The sequence below is a fragment of the Trachemys scripta genome, chromosome 6 (assembly GCF_013100865.1).
Source record: "Trachemys scripta elegans isolate TJP31775 chromosome 6, CAS_Tse_1.0, whole genome shotgun sequence".
Taxonomy (NCBI): domain Eukaryota; kingdom Metazoa; phylum Chordata; order Testudines; family Emydidae; genus Trachemys; species Trachemys scripta.
This window is the reverse complement of record NC_048303.1, coordinates 104,673,153-104,699,597: the sequence shown is the minus strand read 5'-3', so window position 1 is coordinate 104,699,597 and position 26,445 is coordinate 104,673,153. Positions and strand designations below refer to the sequence as shown.

Here is a 26,445-nt window from a genome sequence, read left to right as displayed (position 1 = left end):
AAAGGAAGAAAAGAAATGAACTCTCTTCCTACAATAAGATTCTAAGGAATTCTCTAATAGAGGAAAAAGCCCATGAATAGCTAGTGTGGAATAGCAATTCCTGAATCCACTCTGGAAGTGGAATAACAAACCACAAAAAAGCCTTCATTCCAGAATAAGAATGTCCACATGAGGAGCTAGTGCAAAATAGTTATTTTATTTTAAATTCACGCCCTTATTATTTCACATTAGCGTCTCCATGAATTCCATGTAAAGCCAAGCCCTAAGACAAAAATCTCATTTATTTGGAGTTAAGTTATAAATACGTATTCCAAGAGCAAGAAATGTTACAAGATTGTTGAAGTTTTTTAAAAAAATATTAACATATTGGAAAGCCAGGAAATTTTATGTTAATATAAAACTTTCACAGAAAAATTAGAATGTAGGGAAATAAGGGTAAGGAAACAAAAAAGAATTATAAGAATGTTACATGTAGTATTTATATGAAATTTCTGTTTTCTTGATTTTCTTCAGATTTAAAATAAATAAATAAATTATTTTTATACTAGAAATTTTCCTATTTCATACCATCACAGTAGAAACCTAAAGTGAAAAAAAAAATTCTGAACATTTGCAGGGGGATTGGGGGAAGAGGAGAGAGAGAGAGAAATAAATTTAAAAAAAAAATCACATCTATAATGTCTACAACTATAACTGCACCAACTCCATAACAGACAATTAAATACAAAGACAAAAATCTATGTTTTTTTTTCCAGATATACCAAATAGAAAAATTATGAGAAAACTAATGAATTTCAGAAGATTATTTGGATTGCTCAGTTCACTCAGGTTTGTCAATTGTAGCACTAATGCTATTGTAGCCACAGCAAATACTTTCAATCACGATAATTAATTTTAAAAGATAAGGCACCTGTAGTATTAATTATGTTTATAGCTCCATTACTGATTAATCTCTTATCAGTCTGCATGCAATAAAAGTGGCTCCATTGAAGAAATAAAATTAAAGCATGTAATACTTACATTTGAATTTTCAGGTAATTTAAGTTCTTTCAAACTACTGATTGCTTTAAGAGTGACAGATGCAGAAATGCCTTCTATAAATCACTGCTTTTCTCAAGCAGCTTGATATATTACTAAAGTTCCATGACTAGCAGCCTAATGAGAATGAATGGCTTACAATCTTCTGGGACTGACCCACTTAGTCATTCACACCATTGAATGGGAGACCGCTCAGAGGTACAAGGTCACACCTCTGCCACAATTATTCTGTCTAATGAGGTATCACAAGCTCTCCACCAGTTCAAAAGTCTGTAGTAAGGGTAGCCTAAGGATAAAATAGTTTGGTATCCTCACACTGAAGTCACGATTAACTCTGATGCTCTGTCACAAACCTTGCACAGAACAATTTAAATAATGTGTACCATTTCCTACTGAACCATTTGCACTTTAAAAAGGTAGAAGCGATAAAAATGTTACTTTTATATTGTTGAGGGGGGAAAATGACAGATTTTTTTCTCCAACTGCCCATATATCGGTATGGTTTAACTATTTAAATGGTAACTGTTTTTATAATTTATAACTAGCCATATGTTAACATCAGCATTAAGAATTATCGAATTTGCTTATGTTGTATAGTTTTCATCTTTTAATTTTGAAGAGTAACTTTTGCAGGGAGATATAAGAGTCTAAGGTCAAATCCAAGTCTTAGGCCTTGTCTACACTACGAGAGTAGTTCGATATTACTTGCATCGAATTTTTGGAATCGATATTGCAAAGTCGAACGTGTGTGTCCACACTAAGGACAGTAATTCGACTTTGTGAGTCCACACTAACGTTGAAAGTGTCGACATTTGAAGCGGTGCACTGTGGTCAGCTATCCCACAGTTCCCGCAGTCCCCTCTGCCCATTGGAATTCTGGGTGTAGCCGCAAAAGCCTTCTGGGTAACAAAATGTGTCCAGGGTGCTTTTGGGTAACTGTTGTCATCCGTCCATCACTCCCGCCCTCCCTCCCTGAAAGCGCCGGCGGGAAATCAGTTCGCGCACTTTTCCAGTCATTGACAGCGCGGACGCCACAGCACTGCGAGCATGGAGCACGCTGCGACCATCGCTGCAGTTGTGGCCACTCTCAACGCCTCGCAGCTTATCATACAGCTTTCCCTGAGGCAGATGCAGAAAAGTCAGGTGAGGAGGCTACGGCACCGCGGTGATGGCCTGAAGTCTGAGAGTAGCACAGACCTCTCAGAAAGCATGGGACCCAGCGCCGAGGACATCACGGTGGCAATGGATCATGTTGATGCCGTGGAACGGCGATTCTGGGCACGGGAAACAAGCACTGAGTGGTGGGACCGCATAGTGCTGCAGGTCTGGGATGAATCCCAGTGGCTGCGAAACTTTTGCATGCAGAAGGGAACTTTCCTGGAACTTTGTGAGTTGCTGTCCCCTGCCCTGAAGCGCAATGACACCCGGTTGCGAGCTGCACTGACTGTCCAGAAGCGAGTGGCCATAGCCCTCTGGAAGCTTGCAACACCAGACAGCTACCGGTCAGTCTCGAACCAGTTTGGGGTGGGCAAATCTACCGTGGGGGTTGTTGTGATGCAAGTAGCGAAGGCAATCGATGTACTGCTGCCAAAGGTAGTGACCCTGGGAAACGTGGAGGCGATCATAGATGGCTTCGCAGCGATGGGATTCCCAAACTGCGGTGGGGCCATAGATGGAACTCACATCCCTATCCTGGCACCGGACCACCAGGCCACCCAGTACATTAACCGAAAGGGCTACTTTTCCATGGTGCTGCAAGCACTGGTGGACCACAGGGGACGTTTTACCAACATCTACGTGGGATGGCCGGGCAAGGTTCATGACGCTCGTGTTTTCAGGAACTCTGGTCTGTTTAGACGGCTGCAGCAAGGTATTTACTTCCCGGACCACAAAATAACTGTTGGGGATGTGGAGATGCCTATAGTCATCCTCGGGGACCCAGCCTACCCGCTAATGCCCTGGCTCATGAAGCCCTATTCTGGCGCCCTGGTCACTGAAAAAGAACTCTTCAACTACCGGCTGAGCAAGTGCAGAATGGTGGTGGAGTGTGCTTTTGGCCGTCTCAAGGGGAGATGGAGAAGCTTACTGACTCGCTGTGATCTCAGCGAAACCAATATCCCCATTGTTATAGCAGCTTGCTGTGTGCTCCACAATCTCTGTGAGAGCAAGGGGGAGACCTTTATGGCGGGGTGGGAGGTTGAGGAAAATAGCCTGGCTGCTGATTACGCACAGCCAGACAGCCGGGCGATTAGAAGAGACCAGCGGGAAGCGCTGTGCATCCGGGAGGCTTTGAAAGCTAAGTTCCTGAGTAAGCAGGGTAACCTGTGACTTTAAAGTTTGTGTACAGAGAAGCTGAACCTGCCCCCGTTTCTTTACCCAGTTAATGTTGACTATCCTATCCAGTTACATACTCCCTTCACCCCCCTTCCAACACACGTTTCGAAATAAAAATAGTTCTACTTCGTTAATGCACACCGTTTTCTTTAATACTGTTTTCGCGGGAATTTTTTAAAACTGGGACGCAGACTGTGGTGCGGAGCGGGTGTAGTGTAGTGACGCGAATGAAGCTTCTAAACTCAAGGATTGACAGGCTCCGCTGCGGTGGGATGGTTGTTTCAAGGGAGCCTGTCACCCCTCCTGATCGGGACTGTGTGTATGGGGGGGCTATGTGACTTTGTGGCAGGGGGAGGACGGTTACAGATCCCCTGCTGCGTGGCTCTGTGATCCTGCATAAGGACCGCCGCTTAAGATCTGTAACTGCCCTCCCCCGCCACAAAGTCACAGAGCAACCCACCCCCCACCACATAACATGAAAACCACCTCCCAGACTAACCAGGGTAACTAGTCACTGCATCACTGCACTGTGTATGTGCCCTGCTGCTGTACCTGCCCCCGCCTATGTACCCTGCCAAAGGTGACTGTCCTGTCCAATTACCAACCCCCTTTCCCCTCCTCCTCCAAAAGAACATGATTGAAACAGTAGTTAACAGAAACGTATTTTTTATTATCAACTACACATGGAACTGGGAGGTGAAACTTGGACGGGGGCTTGTGTCAGGCGGGAAGGAAAGAACTTTTCAAATTTTGGGGAATGAGAGCCTTCTGCTACTAGAGCTCTCTGCAGGGGTGGAGTGAGAGTTAGCACGGACTCTGCCGCCTCTCCTTCTTTGCACTTCGGGTGAGGTGGGTATGGGACTTGGTGGCGGGGGAGGGCGGTTAGAGATAGACTGCAGCGGGGCTCTGTCCTCCTGCCTCCGTTCCTGCAGAACATCCACAAGGCGCCGGAGAGTGTCCGTTTGCTCCCTCAGTAGTCCAAGCAGCGTTTGAGTCGCCTGCTGGTCTTCCTGCCGCCACCTCTCCTCCCGATCCATGTTTGCTTGGTGCATTCGGGTCAAGTTCTCCCGCCACTGGGTCTGCTGTGCTGCCTGGGCTCGGGAACAGGCCATAAGCTCCGAGAACATGTCCTCCCGTGTCCTCTTCTTCCTATGCCTAATCCGCGCTAGCCTCTGGGAGTGTGATGCCAGGCTAGGTTGTGAGACAGTCGCAGATGGGGCTGTGGAAATGGGAAAAAGGGAGTGAATTCCTCAGAAAGATAAATGTAGTTGTGAACAAAGAACATAGTCTTTCTCTGTGAACAAGACCATGCACAGCACCTATCACATGCGCACTCAGCACAAGGTCGAATGCTCGGCCTTCGCATTCAGTGCCTGGGGTCTTGCACAGCACATTTGAGAAGCGGGGCAGCACAACGGAATTTCTGTTGCAGGCAGACATGGTAAGCCGTAGACTTGTGGCACTTTAAAACTTTTATATTACCACTGGCCTCATTTCACATTTAAAGCAATGTCAGTCCCTGCTGCCAGCAATCCGGCAAGCGGGAACTCTGCCCCTGTCCCACCCCCTCGCGGCTGTCCCCGGGAACGATCCCTTTCGGCTGCCCCTCTCCCGCCTCCACCGCGTGGCTGCAAACCAGCGGTTACAGTTCTGTAAAGGAACGGGCAAGCAGTCCCAACACTAACATTCCCCTACCTAATTCAAAGCAGGTCACCATGAGCGACATCACCCTGATGAGGATCTCTGAGAGCGAGAGAGAGAGAATGCTCCGGGAAAGCCTCCAAAGACCAGGGCTGTATGCCGCCCTGCTGTGCAGAGCAATGATTCCCGAGTACTTGATAGTCTCGTGGCGCGGCAACGTGTCGTACTTCGGAGGACCCAATAAGGCCGCTCTCCCCAGGAACCTCATGCAACGGCTTTCCAATTACCTCCAGGAGAGCTTCATCGAGATGTCCCAGGAGGATTACTGCTCTATCCCCGGACATATAGACCGCATTTTACTGTAGCTGCAGTAGCAGGGACTAAACAGTAGAGCGGCTTGGGCAGGACAATCACGGAAAACTGGACATTGCTAGATTTTTTTTCTAAACTTGCACTGTCCATGACTGAACCGTTAAGCGCCTAGGGCAAAGTAATCATGAACAACCCATTCTTTTAATTGTTAATATTCCTGTTCTGTTAAAAATAAATGTTTAGATGTTTACAACACTTACTGGCTGATCCTTCCCCAGATTCTGTGTCCGGGATAACGGCTGGGGACGCTTGGTAGGGGATCTCTGTAAGGGTGATGAAGAGATCCTGGCTGTCGGGGATATCAGCGTTGTGAGCGCTGCCGACTGCCTCGCCCTCCTCATCTCCTTCCTCATCTTCCCCGTCCCCTAACATGTCCGAGGAACCGGCCGTGGACACTATCCCATCCTCAGAGTCCACGATCAGTGGTGGGGTAGTGGTGGCGGCCGCACCGAGGATGGAATGCAGTGCCTCATAGAAACGGGATGTCTGGGGATGGGATCCGGAGCGTCCGTTTGCCTCTTTGGTCTTCTGGTAGCCTTGTCTCAGCTCCTTGATTTTCACGCGGCACTGCGTTGCATCCCGGCTGTATCCTCTCTCTGACATGTCTTTAGAGATCTTCTCATAGATCTTTGCATTCCGTTTCTTGGAGCGCAGCTCAGAAAGCACGGACTCATCGCCCCACACAGTGATGAAATCCAAGACTTCCCGATCAGTCCATGCTGGGGCCCTCTTTCTATTCACAGACTGCACGGCCATCACTGCTGGAGAGCTCTGCATCGTTGCCAGTGCTGCTGTGATCGCCACGATGTCCAGACAGGAAATGAGATTCAAACTGGCCAGACAGGAAAAGGAATTCAAATTCAAATTTTCCCGGGGGCTTTTCCTGTGTGGCTGGTCAGAGCATCCGAGCTCATACTGCTGTCCAGAGCGTCAACAGAGTGGTGCACTGTGGGATAGCTCCCGGAGCTATTAGCGTCGATTTCCATCCACACCTAGCCTAATTCGACATGGCCATGTCGAATTTAGCGCTACTCCCCTCGTCGGGGAGGAGTACAGAAGTCGAATTAAAGAGACCTCTATGTCGAACTAAATAGCATCGCAGTGTGGACAGGTGCAGGGTTAATTCGATGTAACGGCGCTAACTTCAACAAAAACGCCTAGTGTAGACCAGGCCTTAGTTAACATCTTAGTCTCTCAAAGTAAAAAAAAAAAAAAAAAAAAAAAAATCAGAGTTTATATAATTTTATTTAGTTATCTGTGGTGCTAAACAGAAAACCTATGTAGCTTTAGCTGCTAATTAATAAATTAATGGCAAACAGTACATTAAAACTGAGGTGAGTTAACAATTGAAAAAAGCATAATAAATTGAATAAAGCTTTTATAACAACTAGTAAATGTGTTGTAGAAAAGGAAACAAAAACAGATTAATTTGCAGCCTAGTAATGAAAATTAACTGACTGGGTCAAAAGTAAGAGTGTAAAACCATCTCATTACCAAAAATATTAGCATGGCCTATTTTTTTTCCCCAACATTGCCATAGGCCGCAATTCTGCTCCCATCAAAGTCAGAGTCAGTCAAATCCTGCTCCCATCAAAGTGAGAGTTTTGCCAATGACTTCAATAAGAGCAAGATCTGGTCCTTGATCCTTTATTGCAAGGACTGCACCACTTACTTTTTATGTTTCTACAACTCTTAAAATAAACCATCATCGCTGAGCTTCTATAACTGGTGGATAATGAATTTTACTTTTTTTCCTTTATCTGTTAGTTCTTTATCCTTCCAGGGAATCATATTCAGCTTTATCTTGCATTAAAACTAGAGAGACTGAAAGAGCATAACAGACCCAATTTGATTCTAGACAGAATAGAAAGATTTTAAGGAGAGGGTAGTTCACTCTCAAATCAAAGAGACTTAATAGATTTACAAAAATAAATTATACATCAACTTCAGAATTACATAAGGGGCTTTTTTTATTTCCTAGAAGAAGGCTTTTTCATGGGAACAGACCAAAGAAAATTCTTATGTATCAATGTTCCATATGAGAACATAAGGTACTCACAGGCCAACTAATCCCCAGGCCTATGAATGATGTGGATACCCACACTTCAGAAATAAGTGACAAAAAGATGATTGTTTTGGCAATATTTCTTGGTCCCCGGACTTTCTTCCATGGTAGCAAGAGTCCTTAACTCCCTCTGCTACAACACCCTGCCCAATCCCTGCCTTCCAAAGCACTTAACAACTCAAGGGTGGACATTCAATGTGTTTGGGAGGTCAGCTAGTGCAAGTTACTCTTGACATGCTGTCCTCTGAGTCTCGAGAAGCAATCATATCACAAGAAGTGGATATCCCTCAGTCTCAGCCCCTACTTACCTGATCTTCCTGGAAAAGGCTTCTATGGGGGAGGGGAAACATATTCCCTACTTCGGTATCCCTAAATAAATTGACAGCTTTGAGTTCCCCTGTGCTGACAGAAGAGAGAGGAGCATTTGCCATTCAAAAGCAATCAGTTACTGAGAAGTGACTAGATTACTTGGAAATACTTGATAGTCTTTCCAATGTGAAGTACAGGTATTTTAAGAAGGGCTAAAAGGCATTAGCAATTCTGTTTATTTATATAGATAGGAAGCTGACATTGGCATGTGAAAGCGTACAAGAAGGAGGATTCATACTGTAAATAGTGGATAAACATTTTAGTGCCAATAAAAGGCAGTGAACAGTATTTAATCTATTTTGTTAAAGCGAACATAAAAAAGTAATAATGCTGCTATTTCTCAGGTCCTTTGTAGTCACTCTTTCCAATAAAACCTTTAGAATCTAGTTAATACAAATACAACTCAGTACTGCTCTTCATAATAGCAGAATAGCTTAAGATTTATTACTAGTAGGATTTGAGGCTCAATCCTCAATTGTGCTAAGCATACAGCCTAAGGGCTGCTCTAAATTATGCCGGCTGTTGTGATCCCATAAGAATTGCTGTGCAGCTGAGGACTGCACAGAGTGTTGTGTGCTCTAGACCTAACTCCTCATGGCCTTGACCTGTATATCAGCAAAATTTTTGGCTTCCTCTTCAGGATAGATTTCTGAGCACAAAACTGCTAGAAAAGGGGCCAAGGACTGAGCCACTTGTTCTAATACTTATTATAACTTTCAATAAGTTACTGGTAGCAATTTTTGTTAGGTTGTGATCTTTCCCAGCTTCACACCACAGACTTGGGCTGCTGAGACAGTTTGAAAGAGGGAGACCTGAAGATGTTTCAGTGCTTTCCAGTTACTGTTATCTAGGGTTACCGTCCGTCCGTATTTCCCCGGACATGTCCAGCTTTTGCGTCTCTAAATAGCCGTCCGGGAGGAACTGGTAACAAGGTTAAAATGTCGGGGGGGGGGGTTCTCCCTCGCCTCCCTCCCTTCCATGCAGAGTGCGGCTGCTGATTGGGCGGCTGGGCCAATTGAGCTGCTCCCATTGGCCTCCAGCAGCCAGAGCCCTCCCCCGCTCCCCCCTCCCTCTGTCTGCAGCCCTGGGTAACACACAAACCGACCCACCGGGCAGTGTGTTTTGCAAACACGTGGAGCCAGAATGGTAAGGGGAGTCCGGGGGGGGGGCAGTCAGGGAGTGGGGGAATGTTGGATGGGTCCCCGGCCTCCACCTGCCATGCCCCCACCTTTACATAGGTGAGTAACAATACTTATACATATGCATGGGACTTGCATAGTCCCTTGGACTTTAAGTCAAAGTGATTATTCCAGTCACAAGCATTTGTGGGCTTGGGGCCATACATTCAAAATTTTATGTAATGTTTTAAGAAGCAAACATGAGAATGTTTTTTAACAGAATACTGTGACTTTTGTGTGCATGTAAAGGAAAGACCAATATTATCCCAGATTCAGATACAGTGAGGATCAATATTATACAAGCTTCCTTATACAAATCCCTCAAGTGCCCCTTCAATTCTGATCTGCAATATCCTTATTTTCCAGTTCTGGGCCACTCAGACAAATTAAAGTAAAATAAAATAACAGTATGCTACTGTTTGTGGCAGTTTTGTAATGATTATGGTTTTATTATAAACTCCCATTTGGGACTAAGTTGAGGCCACTGAATCTGGCCTCAGTCAAGAGGGAAAATGCTAATGAACTTGGCCACTATCCCCACAATTTTATTTTAAATAGAAGGGTGTTGTCTCAATGTCACAATGAGTTTTTTGGTTCCATAATGCTGTTTCTGAAAATGGCCTGATTATAACATGTAACAAAATTTTAATAATGTAATATAAGGTTTCCACAAACATATACAGTGTCTCACTCTCTCTAGAAACATTTACGGAAGACAGACATAAATGGTTGAAGTCAATGGTTGGTACTCGCCCCATACAAAAGGTAGTGCCAAGTGTATGCACCACTTAAGTCCCACTTAAGTTCCACGTGGTAAACTTAAATCATGTACATGCCTGTCCCTCTGTACCAGGTTCTAATACACCTACAGTATAATTTATTTTGATGTATGGCTTTATTCAGCTGGAATGCCTTATTTAAGAATATGGAAACTTCAGAGCAATAGTCTTATCTATTCCAGTATTCTGTCTCTGACAATGGTCAGAACAGATGCTCAAGAGCAAAGTGCAAAGTGGACAGTTTGGGAATAGCCTGCTCATGGGGAAAGTTTCTACATAACTTCTATCAGTTATAGGATGGCTTAAACATGTGTTTAATTTTAAACTTTAAAGGTAAGCATGTGCATAAGTCTTTGCAGGACTGGGGCTTGGTATATAATATGATATTTTTATAGTAGTTAAAACAGATATTTTCACATTGAAATAATTAAAATTCTATACATCACTATTCAGTAATTAATGTAAAATGCAATGATAAACAAAATTTCCATTAGCTTTTCACACAAGTCCAAGAAATAAAAATACTGATCATAATTAGAAATATTCAAGGTATAATTCAAAATTGTAAATATAAAAATGTTCACTGTTCCTCTGTTTACAATTCACATGTATTTTGTGTGTTCAGTTTATTAAAACTTGTATATCCACTTATAAACTCTAGGTAGATTCAGTATCTGATATAAATGTTCCATAAACGTGTATACCATTTTGTGAGTTTCTGTAAATTGTGTATACTCACTGTAAACTTTTAGGTTCTAACTTTTACTAGTTAATCTCATAACATGATATTGTGCAGTGAAGTACAGAAACAGCATAGGCTCTTCCATTAGCCTATAAAGAGTAAAAGGAATTAATCTTATAACCTCAATACTAGCAGAAAAATATAGTAATGATAAGGGAATACTAACTCAATTTCTTTGTGAGTTCTTAAGAATTTGCTGCTCTGGTCATAATCCAGCTCTGGAATTAACCACATTTTGAATCAAGATCTTAGAACTTCTATTCGTTATAGTAATGAGTCTTGCAATTTTTGGTGTTCTTCAAACCCCAGTTTCTGGAGGTAAGTGATTATGTAATAATCTCAACTTTCATTAATAATAGGTAAGTTTCCAGCCCTCATGGCTGTGAAGAAAAGCTAGCAAATGTGATCTGAATGTACCCCCAAAGGCTCAAAAGCCAAATAGAAAACAAAAAACTCCAGATTTATTCATTAAAAAAATAAATCTCAAGATACTGAGGAGATGGGTGGACTCTTGATTTGTCAATGTGTGTAGTTCGTAAGACTAGTACTACCCAAATTATTTTAATATATCCATATTATTACCTGCGGTTTCTAAGGACTAGTCTGAAAGGACAATTCTAGTATCAAGGGGATATTTTTTTAAATATCTCTGTCCTTGATGTCTAACTGCTTGACATCCAGCGGAAAAACTCTCACTTGTTTGCTAGGTGTCAATCTTTCTGATGAACATATGTGTCCATCTTTTTTCGATGAATATATGTAAATAATATTTTAGCCAATAATTCTGCTGAAAATAATCAAAGATTAGGTTAAAGCCTGTTATAAGTTTTTGCTATCTTTTGTATTGTTAGGATGGTTTCAATTTGGAACATGCCTATCAGAAATCCTCTGGATTTTCTAACACCAATTCTCAGATTCTACTGACAAGGGGATGTTGTTTCTAAATAATTTCCCCAAAATGAGGTCCACTTTCTGTGTCTGTGCTCCAAGTTCAGACCATATACCACAGATGGTTCTTACATCTAAACTAATGCTGCTTTTACTCATTGTAAATATACAAATAAAGAGTTTAGTTTTAATACGGAGTCCCAGTAGTTTTCTGTCCTGTGTTTCTAAAGGACAAAAAAGTGATCACTGATTGTGGGAAACATTTCTGTATCCCTTTCCTTTCCACTAATCCTCCTATAAAATCTTTAGTGACAAAAGACAAAATCTGATTCTTGTTACAAGCAGTTTAGCAGTTCCACGCTGGTCCCTAGTGGACATGTTTGCATCATATAAGTGCCCAGTCTGGCACTTTCTACCAGTTTAGATTTCCCATTTATAACTGAAAATAAATCACAGTTCCTCAGCAGGCAAGCACAAGACCTTGGGGAAGAAGAGAGATGCATTATGGGGCTGAGGGAAATATAATCCAATTAACATTCAATTCACTAATGTCTGCACACATATCTTTCACACTTGAAGAGAAGAGATTTCGAACACCAAGCAGGAGATACTTATAAAAAACTGTTTCAACTCCCTGTTTCCAATATTCACAGATTCTCATTCCTTCTGGGTTCTACTCAATGAAAAGCAAGTCATGCAGGCATTCTATCTTTTTCCTGTTTAGATGTTAGATCAGAACTGTGACAGAGAAATGGAACATATAAAAAGGGTATCTGGGTGGGGACTGCAGAGAAAAACAAATTCATGCTCACTTTAAATAAAGCCATAGAGAAATAACCCTCATGCAGTGCAAAGAGCACATATACACAATTCTTGGACTTGATCACCCTTCCCATGGTACAACCTATGGGAGATGGCTCAAGAGAAGGAAATTTATGTGACCATGCCCTCACATAAATGTGGAACATTTTCAACAACATCATTAAGACAAATAAGCAAAAGGATGAATTTTTCCACAAAAAAAAAAAATCACGAAAAACTCATTCCACTTTTCAACCAGCTATAGAGATGGACCAAAAGTGTCAAAATTCAAAAATCTGATGGAAAAGAGGACACATTGTTCCTTATTCCCCCCACACACACACAATGTTCAATTGGGCTCACCTCCAAACCCCATGGATCCTCTGGGATCTACTCAAGGCCAAGATTATCTGTACTGAGACCCAATGCCACCAGCTCTTGCCAGTGTCCCTTGTCTTTAGATAATAGGAACACCACCTGGCACAGGTACCCCACTGCAAACGTGGGCAGCATACAAGATAACAAAAGCTCAAGGCCAGATAATTATCATCTCATTCTTTTCTTAGAAAACTTGGGGAGTAGGAAGGAAGGGAAGCAAATATAAATCTCTTTCCAGCAGGGCTTTGGAGCTGTGCTCCGGCTCCACTCCAGCTCCAGGCAAAAACCTGCAGCTCCAGTGCTCCGGAGCTGCTCCGCGCTCCAGCTCTGGGCTCCCCTCCAAAGCCCTGCTTTCCAGCCAGCCATGTCTCCATCCAATACAATATCTTCCACATCCCACAAATTCCTGAGAATACACAGTGCCATCCATGGAGTCTTGAACATAGTGGAGATGATGCCTGCACGTGGAGGCAGACATGGACCTTGGGGATGGGACGGGAGAAGGAGAATGGTACACACCATCCTGCCTCAAGAGGAATTTTTATTCACTAAAATAAGTGAATGTACAATTTTGCCCACAGTCATGAATGGCATAAAACTATTTACCGAACAACATATGGCACTGGACATTAATCAGCACGGCAATTCACCATATTAATCAGGCAAACATTACTGTGTAGTTTGATGGAATTGATCATAACTGATTTCCTAATACAATGTCACAGGATTGTCACTTTAAAACATATTTCTTTACTTCATCAGTAAAAAGCCCCCCAAAGCTAGCATGTAGCTCTATGGCAGGAGCAGAATGAAGCACACACGATGCCTTAACACCACCACTTAACAATTCAACATGTGAATTCAACAGACGTGACGACACACTGCAATTACCAGATGTTCCCACATGTGTAACAACGAAGGAAATATATCACAGAAGAAAAGGAGGAATGAAAAGAGTTGCTGCCAGAACAACAGAACTAAAACCACAGACAATAATATAACATTTCTTGTTTAATGGCACATAGGTGAAGGGTTCTCAGTCCTTTCATAGTGCAGATCACAATTTAACACCTCTCTTCCTATTCATGGTCACATAGCACCCCTGTGGCAATTACAGCAGCTGCTTGCGTGGAAAAGTGATATGAAGAAAGTGTATTTTTGGATGTCTGTTAATGTGATTTAGCAGCTGGAAACAAGCAGGTAACTCAGCCACACAGAATACACATTGTGAACCTCTGCCTCCCCTGCTGATACAACCCTCCTAACTTAATCCCCTCTTTTCATAACCCCAATGAAGGGATTTAAATAAAACAAAAAAAATGTGGTGCCACTGACATTTGCAAACCATTTTTCTATTCATTCTGCTTTATGTTATATTCCTTTCTCCACTCTTTGTCTTTCTTGTCCTTTTAGATTGTACACTTTTTGAGAGAGGGACTTTGTGTCATGCCTAGCACAATAGGAACTCATTCTCAATTTTTCCCTAGGCATTACCATAAAAAAAATAATAAACAGTGAATGATAAATATGCCTTAAGTAGACCTGCCCTCCATTTAGATTACAATTTTCTTCTGACCCACATATAACTTGCTGTCTAACTTTTTGCCATGGTAATTTATTAGGTTCAGCAATTTCAAGTTATAGTAAATTAAGAAAACTTCAGCTAGCTCTTCTCTGCTTTTTTGTTTGTTTTGTTTATTAAATTCCAAACAAATAAAATGCAGATACACAGTGAAGCACCATAAAGAATGTAAATGTTTTCAGGTGCTGTGGTTACCTATCCTGTGGGGGACAAAACGTTACCTGAGGTCATGTCTGATAATAAGATTAGATGAAATATATATTAAGGTTTCCTTGGATACCTTTTCTGCTTTATTAAATTGCTCTGATCCTTGTGATTTGTCTCACAAATTTTGAAGATCATTTCATCTTCTGTTTGATGAATGGCTTTGGCTCGCTAAATAGGAATTCTTCTCTTGCCCATCCAAAAATGTGCAGCGAGCGAGCGAGACACACCTCTATCTGTAGGAATCATCCAATACAGTTGGAAAAGGAACACTCTGTTCCCACCATGCTTTATCCTAGGCAGAACGCTAAAAATGTTACAAGAATATACGGATGCCTTCAGTAAATGCTCCTTTAGATATCTCAAAGATATCTTTATATAGCTTGTTTTGTACTTAATTATTGCACTTTTCTTTTTGTCCAAATAGAATTATTACTAAGATTTATTACATCCAGCTCTGTTTATACTCTAAAATCAATAGCCCTGACCTCAGAACAAAATATTGCTGCCAGTAATCTTTAACTGTTGTACAATGGTCAAGATATCAATAGCAGAACAACAAAAAACACCTCATCCTGCTTTCTTACATTTTTATTGTTTCCCAGCATCATTATAGCATAATATTCCCTAGATCCTTCATCCTTCCTTTTTAAGAATATTTCCATGTTGTAATCTTAGCCCATGCTACTTCATGTGTTTTTGCCCAGTCTCCCCTCAATCATCCACATACAAACCCCTCAAGTACATGCTTATTTGTGCTTGGAACCCATGCTTGTCTGCATAGTTGGGGGCACAGTCTAAAACTGGAGCTGTGCTTTAGCTTGGGCTGGAAACTGCCCACTTTGCAGCAAAGACATAGGCAAGATCACTCGAATGCTGATAGTCTTCTAATGCCCTTCCCACAATTTCCCCCAAAGGACAGATAAATCCTCCAGCAATTGACAGAGTTGACTGGGAAAGAATCCTACAGCCACTCAGCACACAAAACCATGGGATGTTTTCCTGAACACACACAGGCAAGTTAAGAAACAGTGAGGACATAGTAATGTGGACAGGGCTTCGCTGTGGGAATGCTCATATTCAGGGGAGGCTGATCTGAGTATTCAGATTCAGGTGCCAACCACCAGGGCTGATTTACCCGAGTGTTGATTTACCCTAAGAAACAGAAAATAAAGAACCATCAGTGTAACATGTAGGATTAGGCTAGCATCGCTTTAAATTGTTTGTAAGCTTTCTAGTCACCTTCATTTTTCTGTTTCAAAACCACCAAAATTTTGCTGGAGGAGTAGTGTATGTCACTAGACCTTGCATGTTACATATGCAGTTAGTAAATGGTTATTTGGATTCCATTTACCCTTTCATTTTGTGTATGTGGTTTAAAGTAAAAGACAAAACCACCAAGTAAATTTGTTTCAGAATATGAAGACAAGGCTTGTCCCTTACTTCAATATTTATACATTGTGTTATGATTACTAAGATGCCTTTACAATGGCAGTTAATCAAAATAATTGTACAAATGTTGACCAAAGTGTATAACAGGTGTTTTTGCTCTAGCTACAGGTATAATTTGTATAACATGATGAAAGAATGTGTGCTGAACATACGTGAGTGAAAAGGCAAATTAATAAATGTGGGGGTATGGATATGCAGTGATTAAAGAGTATTCTGTAGCCATACATTGGCAGGTGTAAATCACTATGTCATGAACATGAATAACATCTTTCCTCTCAGAAGACTCCTTGCCATTCCTAGTGGCTTTGCCATTTTTTCTGACCTTTTCTCTCTGCTCTCTGACATCTCTTCTACCATCTCCTTTTTAAAGACACAGGGGAATAGACTGCATCTATTTTATTTTTGTTGCACAATTTTATTTCATACTTTATAATCTTATTTAACTAGATGAGGAACATCATAATGTGACTGTCACCATCATGAATTCTTTCTTTTGCTGAACATAGTGATGATTAATAAAATAAAAATAGCACTGAACAGGTTACACATATAAACAAGCTTATTCATTTGTTTTCTTTTAGTTTTCAAATCTGGCAAAAACTTGTTACTAAAAATTAGATTTTTAATTTACATTAATTTACAAAAAGTGCTGCCTGATAACATAGGTGCTTCCAAAACCCACAAATGCTTATTTTAATTAAGCCTGCACCCCTTACCACCACATCTTCCCACCCCAGCCCCAACAGACTTGCTGATGCTTTCCAGCTCTAGAAGTTCTTCTTCACCTCCTGTCCCTGGTGTAGGGGCAAGACAACTGCAGTAATATATCTACCCCCATCCCTCAAACCTGCGTGAATGCTCACACACACACCCCAGGCATGGAGGCAGCACAGCTTCAGGGGTTCTCCACCACAGGCCTGGAGGCAAGGAAGGGAACATGAGGTGTCAGAGAGGGGTGGTGATCTGCAGAGCTGTTGAAGATTATCTACTTCCCAGATGCTCTGAGAGCACAGGGCTGAACACTTCAGTAGCTATCCATCCCTTTGTGTTTAGACTGGGGAAGGGGGAAGAAAAGGAGAAATCTCATCTACATGCTGAGAAAGGAAGCTGCCTCTCAGCAGGTGCAGCAACACTGATTGGCTGCCTGTTCTCATTATCCTGTTTCTGGGACGGGGCAGCCACTGACCCATAGTAGGGTCTGAAAACCCGCAGTCCTTGGGGAAAATGCATCATTTTGGTGGGTCTCAGTCTTAATATGTGTAGTTGGATGTTGTTTAACCACCTCCCCAAGAAAGAGCTCACCTTATGGCAACATCCCTAAAGAGTACAAATCAGCAGGTCACTACGTGTGCCCAGTGTAAAAGGAGTTTTGAAAGTAGTAAAAACACATTGCCTGATTTTCAGGGAAGCCAAGCATAGTTGACTTTAGTGGGAGTTACAGCTGCTCAGCATTTCTAATAATCAGGTCAATTTTATTCTAGAATATTTTTTATTGCAAAGTTCACAGAAAAATATGCTTTCTGATCATCTGATTAGAATGAGTCCAAGTAAGGAACACAGCTCATGTGATCAGTTGCATGCTTCCCAGGAGTTCCTCTACAATGTGTACTCAAAACAATAAAACACCTAGAAATCTCTTCCACTTTGCAACAACAAATTAAAAGACAACAATATCAACAACTACCACCCCCACATCCAAATTACATCTTAATTATCCATCATAATTAATATATGTTGCAAACTATAGGCCTAATTCTCATTCCCAATTCAAAACCTGAGTAAATGGGTTTTGCATTCAGTTTCAGAAAGGGCGTAGCTCTGTTCCCAAACTGAAGCAATATAATGGTACAACGGTGCTGACACTCTGAAGCTCCTAGTGCAGCTTCCAGATTATAGTAGTGGTTGCAACTTGTTATATTCTCTCCGCATATTGGATCATTGCTTAGACTTTTGCTATATCCCCAAGCCTTCCATCCAAGGTGCCGCAGAGAGAGCCACCACAGAACACTGGCCCATGGCAAGATAGTGATGAAGAATCCTCTGTCTGGCCATTCCACAATTTGCCCCACCACACATAGGGACCAAGACAATTGTGCTGCTTTCTGGGCCTTGTTACCCCCACACAGAGTAGAAGCTAGAACCTTTATTTACTAAGTGCAGGTACTCCTGGACAAAGGAGAGATTGGGAAAATCATTCTGTTTAAAACTGAAGAGGTGACTACATTATCATAGGCTAGAAGCATGTCTCTATACTACATACATACTCTATTCCTGTCCATTGTCACTGAATGAGACTTTTCATTAGAAATATTTATATGAGAACCAGACCGCACGAGCATTATGCACACAAATCAAATATTTTACTTGTAGTACAGTACTTGAAAATCACTTGTATTATTCATCCACAAATGCACAGTTACACGCATGCAGACGAATAACAAAAAGTGTATTAAAAATAGTTACTGATATGGGTGGGTTTTTTTAAAGGAGGCTAATATAATAATATTATAAAATATAATAAAATAATATTTTACTAATTTTACCTTAACCATTTCTTGTCTATTAGCCCTTCCCTCAGACAATTTTCACAGGACTCAAATGCCAAGCTCCCTAGTAGCATTTCTAATGGCTTCCCTTGGTATTACTTCCAGTCTACAAAGTAGTCAGCCAGCTAATAAGAAATTCTGTGGTCCTGATTTGCTATTTTTACTGCTGCATGGAGACTAAAATCATACTCATCCTTACTCTATGCAAATAAAATCAATGGGCTATACTATCCTTGTCTAATAGCTGCAAAAAGGTTACTTGAGATTCGTTATCACTTTCAGGGCCCCTGGCTCAGAGAGAGCTTAGCTTTGTAGTTCTATGGTGTGGGCTAAAAGTGCAAGGCAGCAATCTCAGGGCTGCAATATAGAGAGGAAGGCCATCTCAACACATGCTTAGCCTATCTGTGCTCTTCTCGTGACACCTGTACCCTTTCCGGGAGAAGCTATTTTGCCAATGACTTCTTGCCTGTCCCTGCACCTTATCCTCTTCCTTTAAGTACAGAGAAGAATCTTGTAGGACAGTGTCAAAAGTCCCTCCTACAGGAATTTTCCTGTGGTTTTCCAATAGAATGGTACCACATAGAGCAGCTATCCCCCCACCATGATCCCCAAATGCACAGAGCACCACCCTGCAGGTGTATGAAGGGATTTTTGCATGGGTCTCATGCCTCCAATTAATACAAAGTACCTGATCCAACTGAGCTGTGTAGGACTGCTCCTTCTGTAACTACAGAAGCAGGCCACTCCTGTAGTGGTGAGCAAACAGGTTACGCTGTGGGACAGGTATTCCACACATTGTACTGTGCATCGTGCAGGGCTTGCTCATCCCACTGCTCAAACTTTAACAGCAGGGAAAGGGGCATGTTAAGAGTGGAGGAGACAGAATACATCAAGGTCCAGACAAAGTAACTCGTCCTGTCACATTCCCACAGTGGCTGTTAAACAACCGTTTAAGAAACCAATAGTCACTTCACTTCCAGACTGGACCAGATGTAATTGTTCTTCTGCAGTTACTGATGCTGCAGTGATCTGAAGGTATTACAGCTCCCAAAGAACTGGTTGGTATATGCAGTATTTCCAATCAGCTGCCACCAGGAAATCTTGATTAGAGCAGATACCAATTGTTTTGTGACCCATAAAAGTTCACCAATCTGAAGGCTTCACAAGGGGCTCTAAAATTGTTTGTGTGTGTCTTAGTCATTAAAACCATTGATGGGCACAAATACCCCTTTAATCTGGAGTCCTCTGTGGCTACAGACTAGGCAGTCCAGTTCAACTAGTCTTGTTGAACTGAGATTTCTCTCTCTCTCTCTCTCTCTCCCACACACACACACACACACACACACACACACAAAATCTCATCTCCATTTTTATTTCAGGTTAGATGGTATAATTAAAAATTTAACATTCCAACACTGGGAATAAATGAAACTAATTATGGGCAAGCAATCTCCAAATAAACAAACAGCAGTAACACTGATGAAGTATTTCTTGACAGGCCCCATATACATGTTCTCTGCTCTTATTACCCAGATCTGGGACTAGTGCAGAAGGCACCTCATGCAGGAGAAGCATGCACCTTGCCCTGCTTTCAGAGCCCTCTCTAAGCCATCTCGTAGTCAGAGTCAATTCTTTTTCACATTCAGGATAAGAAGTAGGGTCTGGACTTACTACCATGCAGAGGATTTTTCCCAGCCCCAGCACAGACAGACAGACATCAAGCAACTGGATCCGCAATCTATATTTTTCTTTTAACTATATAACTTTTATATAGTTATATATAAGCTCATGCTGCACGCAGATAGAACACATTCCACATATCTTCCTTATGAAAAATCAGCAAACTACTCTGAGTCTTGCTCATATTGTAGATGTGCAAATCAATAAATCTTTTGCAAAATACATTTTTAAAACCTTAATTTTAAATTTCAGCCCACTGCAAGTGTATATATAGTACATACAGAGTAACAAGCTTTTAAATGACTTTAAATAATCCATTTTGGTCATCAGGACACATATGCACTCAGGCTGTATTATATGTTGAATAACAAATTAGCAAAGTGTCTGTAAATAATACATTTTTATAAATTTAACATTTAGCTTTGACAAAAACATTGAAAAGTTGGTTTTATGGGTCAGAAATTGCAGTCCTTATTCATTTAAAACTCCCATTGAAGTCAAGTGAAATTTAAATCTAAATATGGACAGTAGGATCCAGCCTTTATAGGCAAGAAAACAATTTGGCAGTACAGAAATATATAGCATAAAATCTATACAGTACGTATAACAGCATTCACTTAATAGGATATGTTCTACATCTATGATATTCTATACGTATAAAACCTCTTCTGCAGCTACTGATAGCATATGAAAATAGATACATCGTTCAGATTTGGCTTGTTGACAGTAAAAGTAAAAACCCCACTAATATTCTCAGTTATCACTAACCTTCCTCTTAGTTTTTTTACATTAAAATGTAGTTGTGAAGCCACTGAGGTCAAGCAGAGCAGATCTACTGATGCTTAGAAAGCATGTGACAACACCAAAAAACTTTGCAAGCCTCTCTTTATATGCCTGTTTATGTACAATTTTTGTGAGTGTCTGTTTCTCTTCTCTTAGTCTTTGTAATTAAGGGCATTAACATGAAAATGAATCTTTTGTTTAAGAATTCCTGGTGCTTATTTCCTACTTGATTGTAAAAGCCATATATGTGACATTACAGTGTTTTCTACAGCAATTAATTATGATGTCCAAAAGATTATGGACAAGATTTATTCCTTGTTTAATGCCACAGATGTCAATAACCTTTGACTCTATTATCCTAATCCTGCTGTTATTACTCTGGCAAAATTCTGTTGACTTCTGAGCAGTTTTTGGCAGAGACACACCTGTAGCATCAGACCTCTGGGTGAAAAGTAAAATAAAGCAAAAATAAACTTTTAAGAAACGAAGATCTTGTTTTCATCTGAATGTCCTTAAAACAGTGATTGTGAAAAGAATACAGAAAATATTTTTCCATGTAATGTTTTTCTATGAGTCATTAGTTGCTCTTTGAAAGCCAGATTTTTGCTAACTTTACTCTCATCAAGCGGTTTCTTACTCCATGAGTAGTTGCACTGAAATCAGTGGTACTATTTGATAAGTAAGGTCCTACTCAACATGACAAAAGGGATTAGAATCAAGCCCTGAATTATGGACCAGCTACATAAATGTGATTGTGAATTTTATATTTTTGCTGAGTATATTTGCAAAAGTAAGTTATTTTGTTGTTTTCAAAGTACCCAAAATGGGACTAAACCAACTAAGCATACACTAAGCACAAGAATTTCATCTGCTAACCTGTTTTCACTATAAATATAGTACTAGTAACCATCTTCAGTAGTTATACCTAAAATCCTAACCTGGTCTGCTCTCTGTTTCAGCCAATGCAGTCTTAGTTTTTCCAACTTATTATAGTACTTTGAACTTGTATAGCAAACAAGTATATTCATAAGTTAGGACTGGCAAAATGATTAAATAAAATAAACAAAGACACATAAAACAAACAGAAAAAACAGCTGGGTATTGTTTAATTTTATGTTTATTATGCCAGCTACTTTCAAGTATAACTGAGATCTCTTATTATGTTTTTGCAGTCAAGCACCAGTCTGTTTACTGTCAGTTTATTCAATAAAGCCAAATGCAACAAAAATGAATAGTGCATGTCATAATTGTCCTTAAGTAGTTTTATGAATGAAGTCAAATTACTGTGTTAAATGATATTCACACTTATACAGCAGACTTGTACACTACATGATAATAGCAATGAAACAGAGAATATTTGCTTTCACCAACTGTAACTGTAAGCAAATACAGGTACACAGTACTTTATTAGTAAGAATTCCTACAGTAAGCACACGTTAGAGGAATTAATCATTCATTCCCAGCAGACTGCTTATATATTTCACCAGGCCATTATCTGATCTGAATAACAAGAACAATTGCATAGTAAAATGCATTACCGCTGACAGCAGCAACTTTATGCTATCAACTTTAAGATGTAACTATTTCTGTAGCATTGAAGGCAACAGAGATTTTTGAAATCTCCTTTGTTTCCTTTGAACTAGCCTGCCCTAATTTGACATGATCAAGATACATTCACACACACACACAATCAGACATAACGCATATAAGTTTTAATTGCAGGGGCTTTGACTCAGGTCATTTTCCATTATATTAAGTTATAATTATAGCAAGTGTGAAATGTGTGTCAAGCCACTTTTCATTGAGACAGTTAAGTATTCCCATCAGAAATTCTAGATTTGTATGTTTTTATATGCCAAAAATTGAGCAAAAAGTATGTTCCAAATTATTGAAGTCATAAGTATGCTGTCATTTAACCCAATCCCAATTGCATATGTGATTAAATACTTGGGAAATATATTAAAATACTTTTGGGGAAAAGACAGACCATATATTATACATTCAGTATCACATGTTGCATATCTGGGGATCACTTACCACACCAATGAGTCTAAACTAATAAACTTCTATCCACATAGTTTCAAAATGCATCATGCAAATTAGCTAGATACATTCTTTTAATGTTTTCCACACAGAGAATATCCCAGCAATGAACAGTGTCAAAATGTTACCCATTATTAGAAAAGTAATTTTGAATGTTAAATTTATGTTCATGAAGCAATTACACAGAATGCCTTACTATGCCATCAGATACATACTATCATTTTTATTATTTCAAGTCCAGAAGTTCATAAAACAACATTTTGCTGCCATAAATGCTCCCAAACACACAAAGAATATTGTGATGCAGTACTAAGTCACCAACCGTTAACTATCTTGTGAACTTGTAGCCTATGCTTTGTATTATTCCTTACTTTGAATTTATGTGCAGCTGGAGGCAAATGTGAATTTTATTCTACTACTGTACATGTTAGGTATTACAGACTGCTTTTATGTTAATGTCTTAAATCAATCTTGTCTAATTGGCCTTGTTGTTATAGTATATTCTAGTTTGATAACTGTAAAGATAAAAACATTTGATTTTACAATAACTTTCACTTTTGAAAGTAACCATTAGCTGGCACTGACATTTAGGAGAAATTTTCACATTAAGATATACTATAGAATCATCCTGTGCTATGTATCAAAAATGAATGTTCAAATGTAAGTTGGTTAGTTTCTTGTAACTTTGAAAATTACATGAATGCATTCTGAGAATCAGAAAACTGAAAGCAATATCTGCAGGAGATTAACTTTTGATGGTTCTATTTACACTACACCAAGTATACTGTATTTTTAATTTATACTGTGCAGTGTGGAATGTAATTTGTCAGGAAACAGGTAAGTTGTATCCAAATTGGAATCCATACTGTGCCTACTCTATGCATAACAATACAAGAAGAATTCAAATCAAAGTCCATTTGGCAATAATAATGAAAAAATGCTGAAATGTTATTGATTCCTTCTAGTACATTCAATACAAACTGAGTCAACTGTATTTCTACTGATATGACACAAAGGTTTTATTTAGATATTATAAAACACCAGCTAATAGGTTTTCATTGCCCATATTCATCATTCTTCTCCCCCCCCCCCTTCCCAGCTTAGGAAGCAGTTAACCCTCAACTACTGATATTAGTAATACCAGTAAAATAAAAAAAAAATAGTAGTAAGCTTTTATATATACACATACAGAGAGAGAGAGAGAGAGAGAGAGAGAGAGAGAGCATGCACACAGAAATGCAGCAAATGCTGATTATGGGTATGCCTATCCCAAGGGGAATAATTCTTGCAAAAGTTTTTTTATGCAAAGACATTCAATGTTAAAGACACCTTAAACCTGCCACTTCCTGCCATATCTCTGACAGAGCTTTGTACATTCTTCTATCAGTAGCACAACTCAACCAACAAAGCACAATGGTATTCTCCCCTTCCAAATTGAGTTTACCCTATCCCCCGCCACTCCCCCCCAAAAAATCTTTTTCACAAATCCAAGAAATGCCCCCAATACTTTAAGTAGAGCTGGAAAATCAAAACAGTGTTTCCTAGAGCTGCCATCCCCATCAGAAAAAAAATGTACTAAAATTCCAACAACGTTGGAGATTTGGACTAAAAATAATGTTTTTAAAAACGCCAATTAATGGCAACCAAAAGCATCCTTAGTAACTACACCACATGTTATTTTATAGGAGGATGATCTGACACCTAGAGTCACCTTTCCGTTCAAAACCTCTCCATCCCTACTAGAAGCATCTCTTTGTTTATATTTTATATAGACATACATGTACCTAAACTCGGGGTAATATACACAACCAACACTATTCGAACCCATAACTCCTCTAATACAAGTGCTCACCTTCAATTTTCTTTTCTTTCTTAGAATTTTTTTTGTTTGTTTTGTTGTTGTTATAAGCTCAGCAAACCACTCTTTCCATCGGGAACAGTTTAAGTTACAACAGTCAAAGTTTCCTCTTTGACCTGACCAGAGCTGGTTAGCAGAACAGAAACAGACACATTGTAAAATGAAAAGATGCCCCCCCACCCCCCGCACACACAAACCCTATACAAACAAGGATTTACTCACTAAAGCAGCCAGCCCGGACCTCTTTGGAAAACCTCAAGGAGTCTTCGCTTTCCTCTCCTGCCAGTCAGATGAAGAACAGTGTCTCTATTCCACACGGGCCCAGAGCGAACTGCAAGGGAAGAGAAGCACATGCCACATCAAGCAGGTTTGTTTTGGTGGGCTGACGGGTTATTCTTTTCAGGAGAGAGGTTTGCACCACGGCGCTGTAGCGCATACATAAAACCCAGGCTCAAGCGTGCCTTGAAAATTGTTGGGGGGGGGGGGGGAGAAGAGAAATACCTGCAACTCTCTCCGCCGAGGCTAGCAGAGAGAGACTGGGGGGATGGGGGGTTGGAGGGGAGGGGGGTGAAAGTGAGACGCTCCTTGGTGGCAACAGCGGGAAGAGGCAGCGAGAGCACGAGAGGAGTCAATGGTGCTGTCAAAGTGACACACACCCGCCCGCTCCTGCTGCCGGCTGTGTGCGAGGCAGCGGCAGAGGCAGCATCTCCCTCCAGCGCGCGCGCACACATACACACATACACACACACACACACACACACACAGGCGCATCCCCACCAGCGGCAGCCCCAGCCCCACACGCGCTCACCTGCATTTCCTTAACGAGCCACTTGATGGCTGGCCGCGGCCATGCACGGCGCTCTCCCCGGCTCCGGCCAATGCCCACCGGGGCGGGGGCGCTGCCGCTGATACCGCTGCAACTTTACTTGCCCTCTCCCTGCCCGTAGCCGGGGTGGTGCCTTGCGGAGAGCACCCCCCCTTTGGGAGGATGCAGTTGCTGGCGCCGCGCCTCGCCCCACCCGCGAGGTGAGCCCGGCTGCCCTGCTCACGGGCTGCAGCGCGCACCCCCCGCTCACTGCGCTGCCGGCCGGCCGGCCGGTGGGGGAGCAGCGCCAGGGGTTGTTCCTGGGCAGCCTCCGCCCTGGGTGCGGGGGGCAGAGAGAGAGGAGCGCTCCCCGCTCGGGGTCACGGGGGGAGGGGACAAGCACCTTGACCCGCTGAACTTTCTACCGGGCGATTTTGGGGGGGGGGGGGGGGGCTTGTCGTGCGGGCTGCTCCCGGTGCACACCCCACGGCGTGCGGGCGAAGGGCGAGCTGCTGCCGCCGCCTGCTTTCCCGGCCCTCCCTCCTTCCCGTTGCACTCGTGCAAAAGGAGCAGCCGATCTTCCTGCTAATAATAATAATAATTAATAATAAACCTCTCCCTTTCTCCCCCCCTTTGCTCTCCATGGGAAAACAATTAATAATGCATCAAAATAATGCACCTTCACAAGGCAGCGGCTAGCAATGAGCAGATAATAATACCACCACTTAGGAGATCGCCGCTGTGGACACGGCGGTTAGGCACCTTTGCCTACCACTCACGCCGAAGTGTAAGCACAGATTGTGCCCCTGCTATTAATAAAGCCCCTTTCCCTCCCAAGCAGCTATCATCATCATCATCAAAGAAAGTCTCTCTCTTCCGAGCGGAGTGGATACAGCGCACCAGTGGG

The 26,445-nt window shown here is 41.4% G+C and overlaps 1 long non-coding RNA gene across 1 annotated transcript in view; it reads right to left on the bottom strand.

Moving 5' to 3' along the window:
• LOC117879301 overlaps positions 1-25,337 on the bottom strand; it is a 456,423-nt gene extending 431,086 nt beyond the window's left edge. The window contains exons 1-2 of the long non-coding RNA XR_004646226.1: positions 25,235-25,337; positions 24,956-25,064 (exon numbers count right to left, since the gene is read on the bottom strand). This is a non-coding gene — a long non-coding RNA (uncharacterized LOC117879301). The remainder of the gene's footprint in view (positions 1-24,955; positions 25,065-25,234) is intronic.
• Between the last annotated feature and the right edge of the window lie 1,108 nt (positions 25,338-26,445).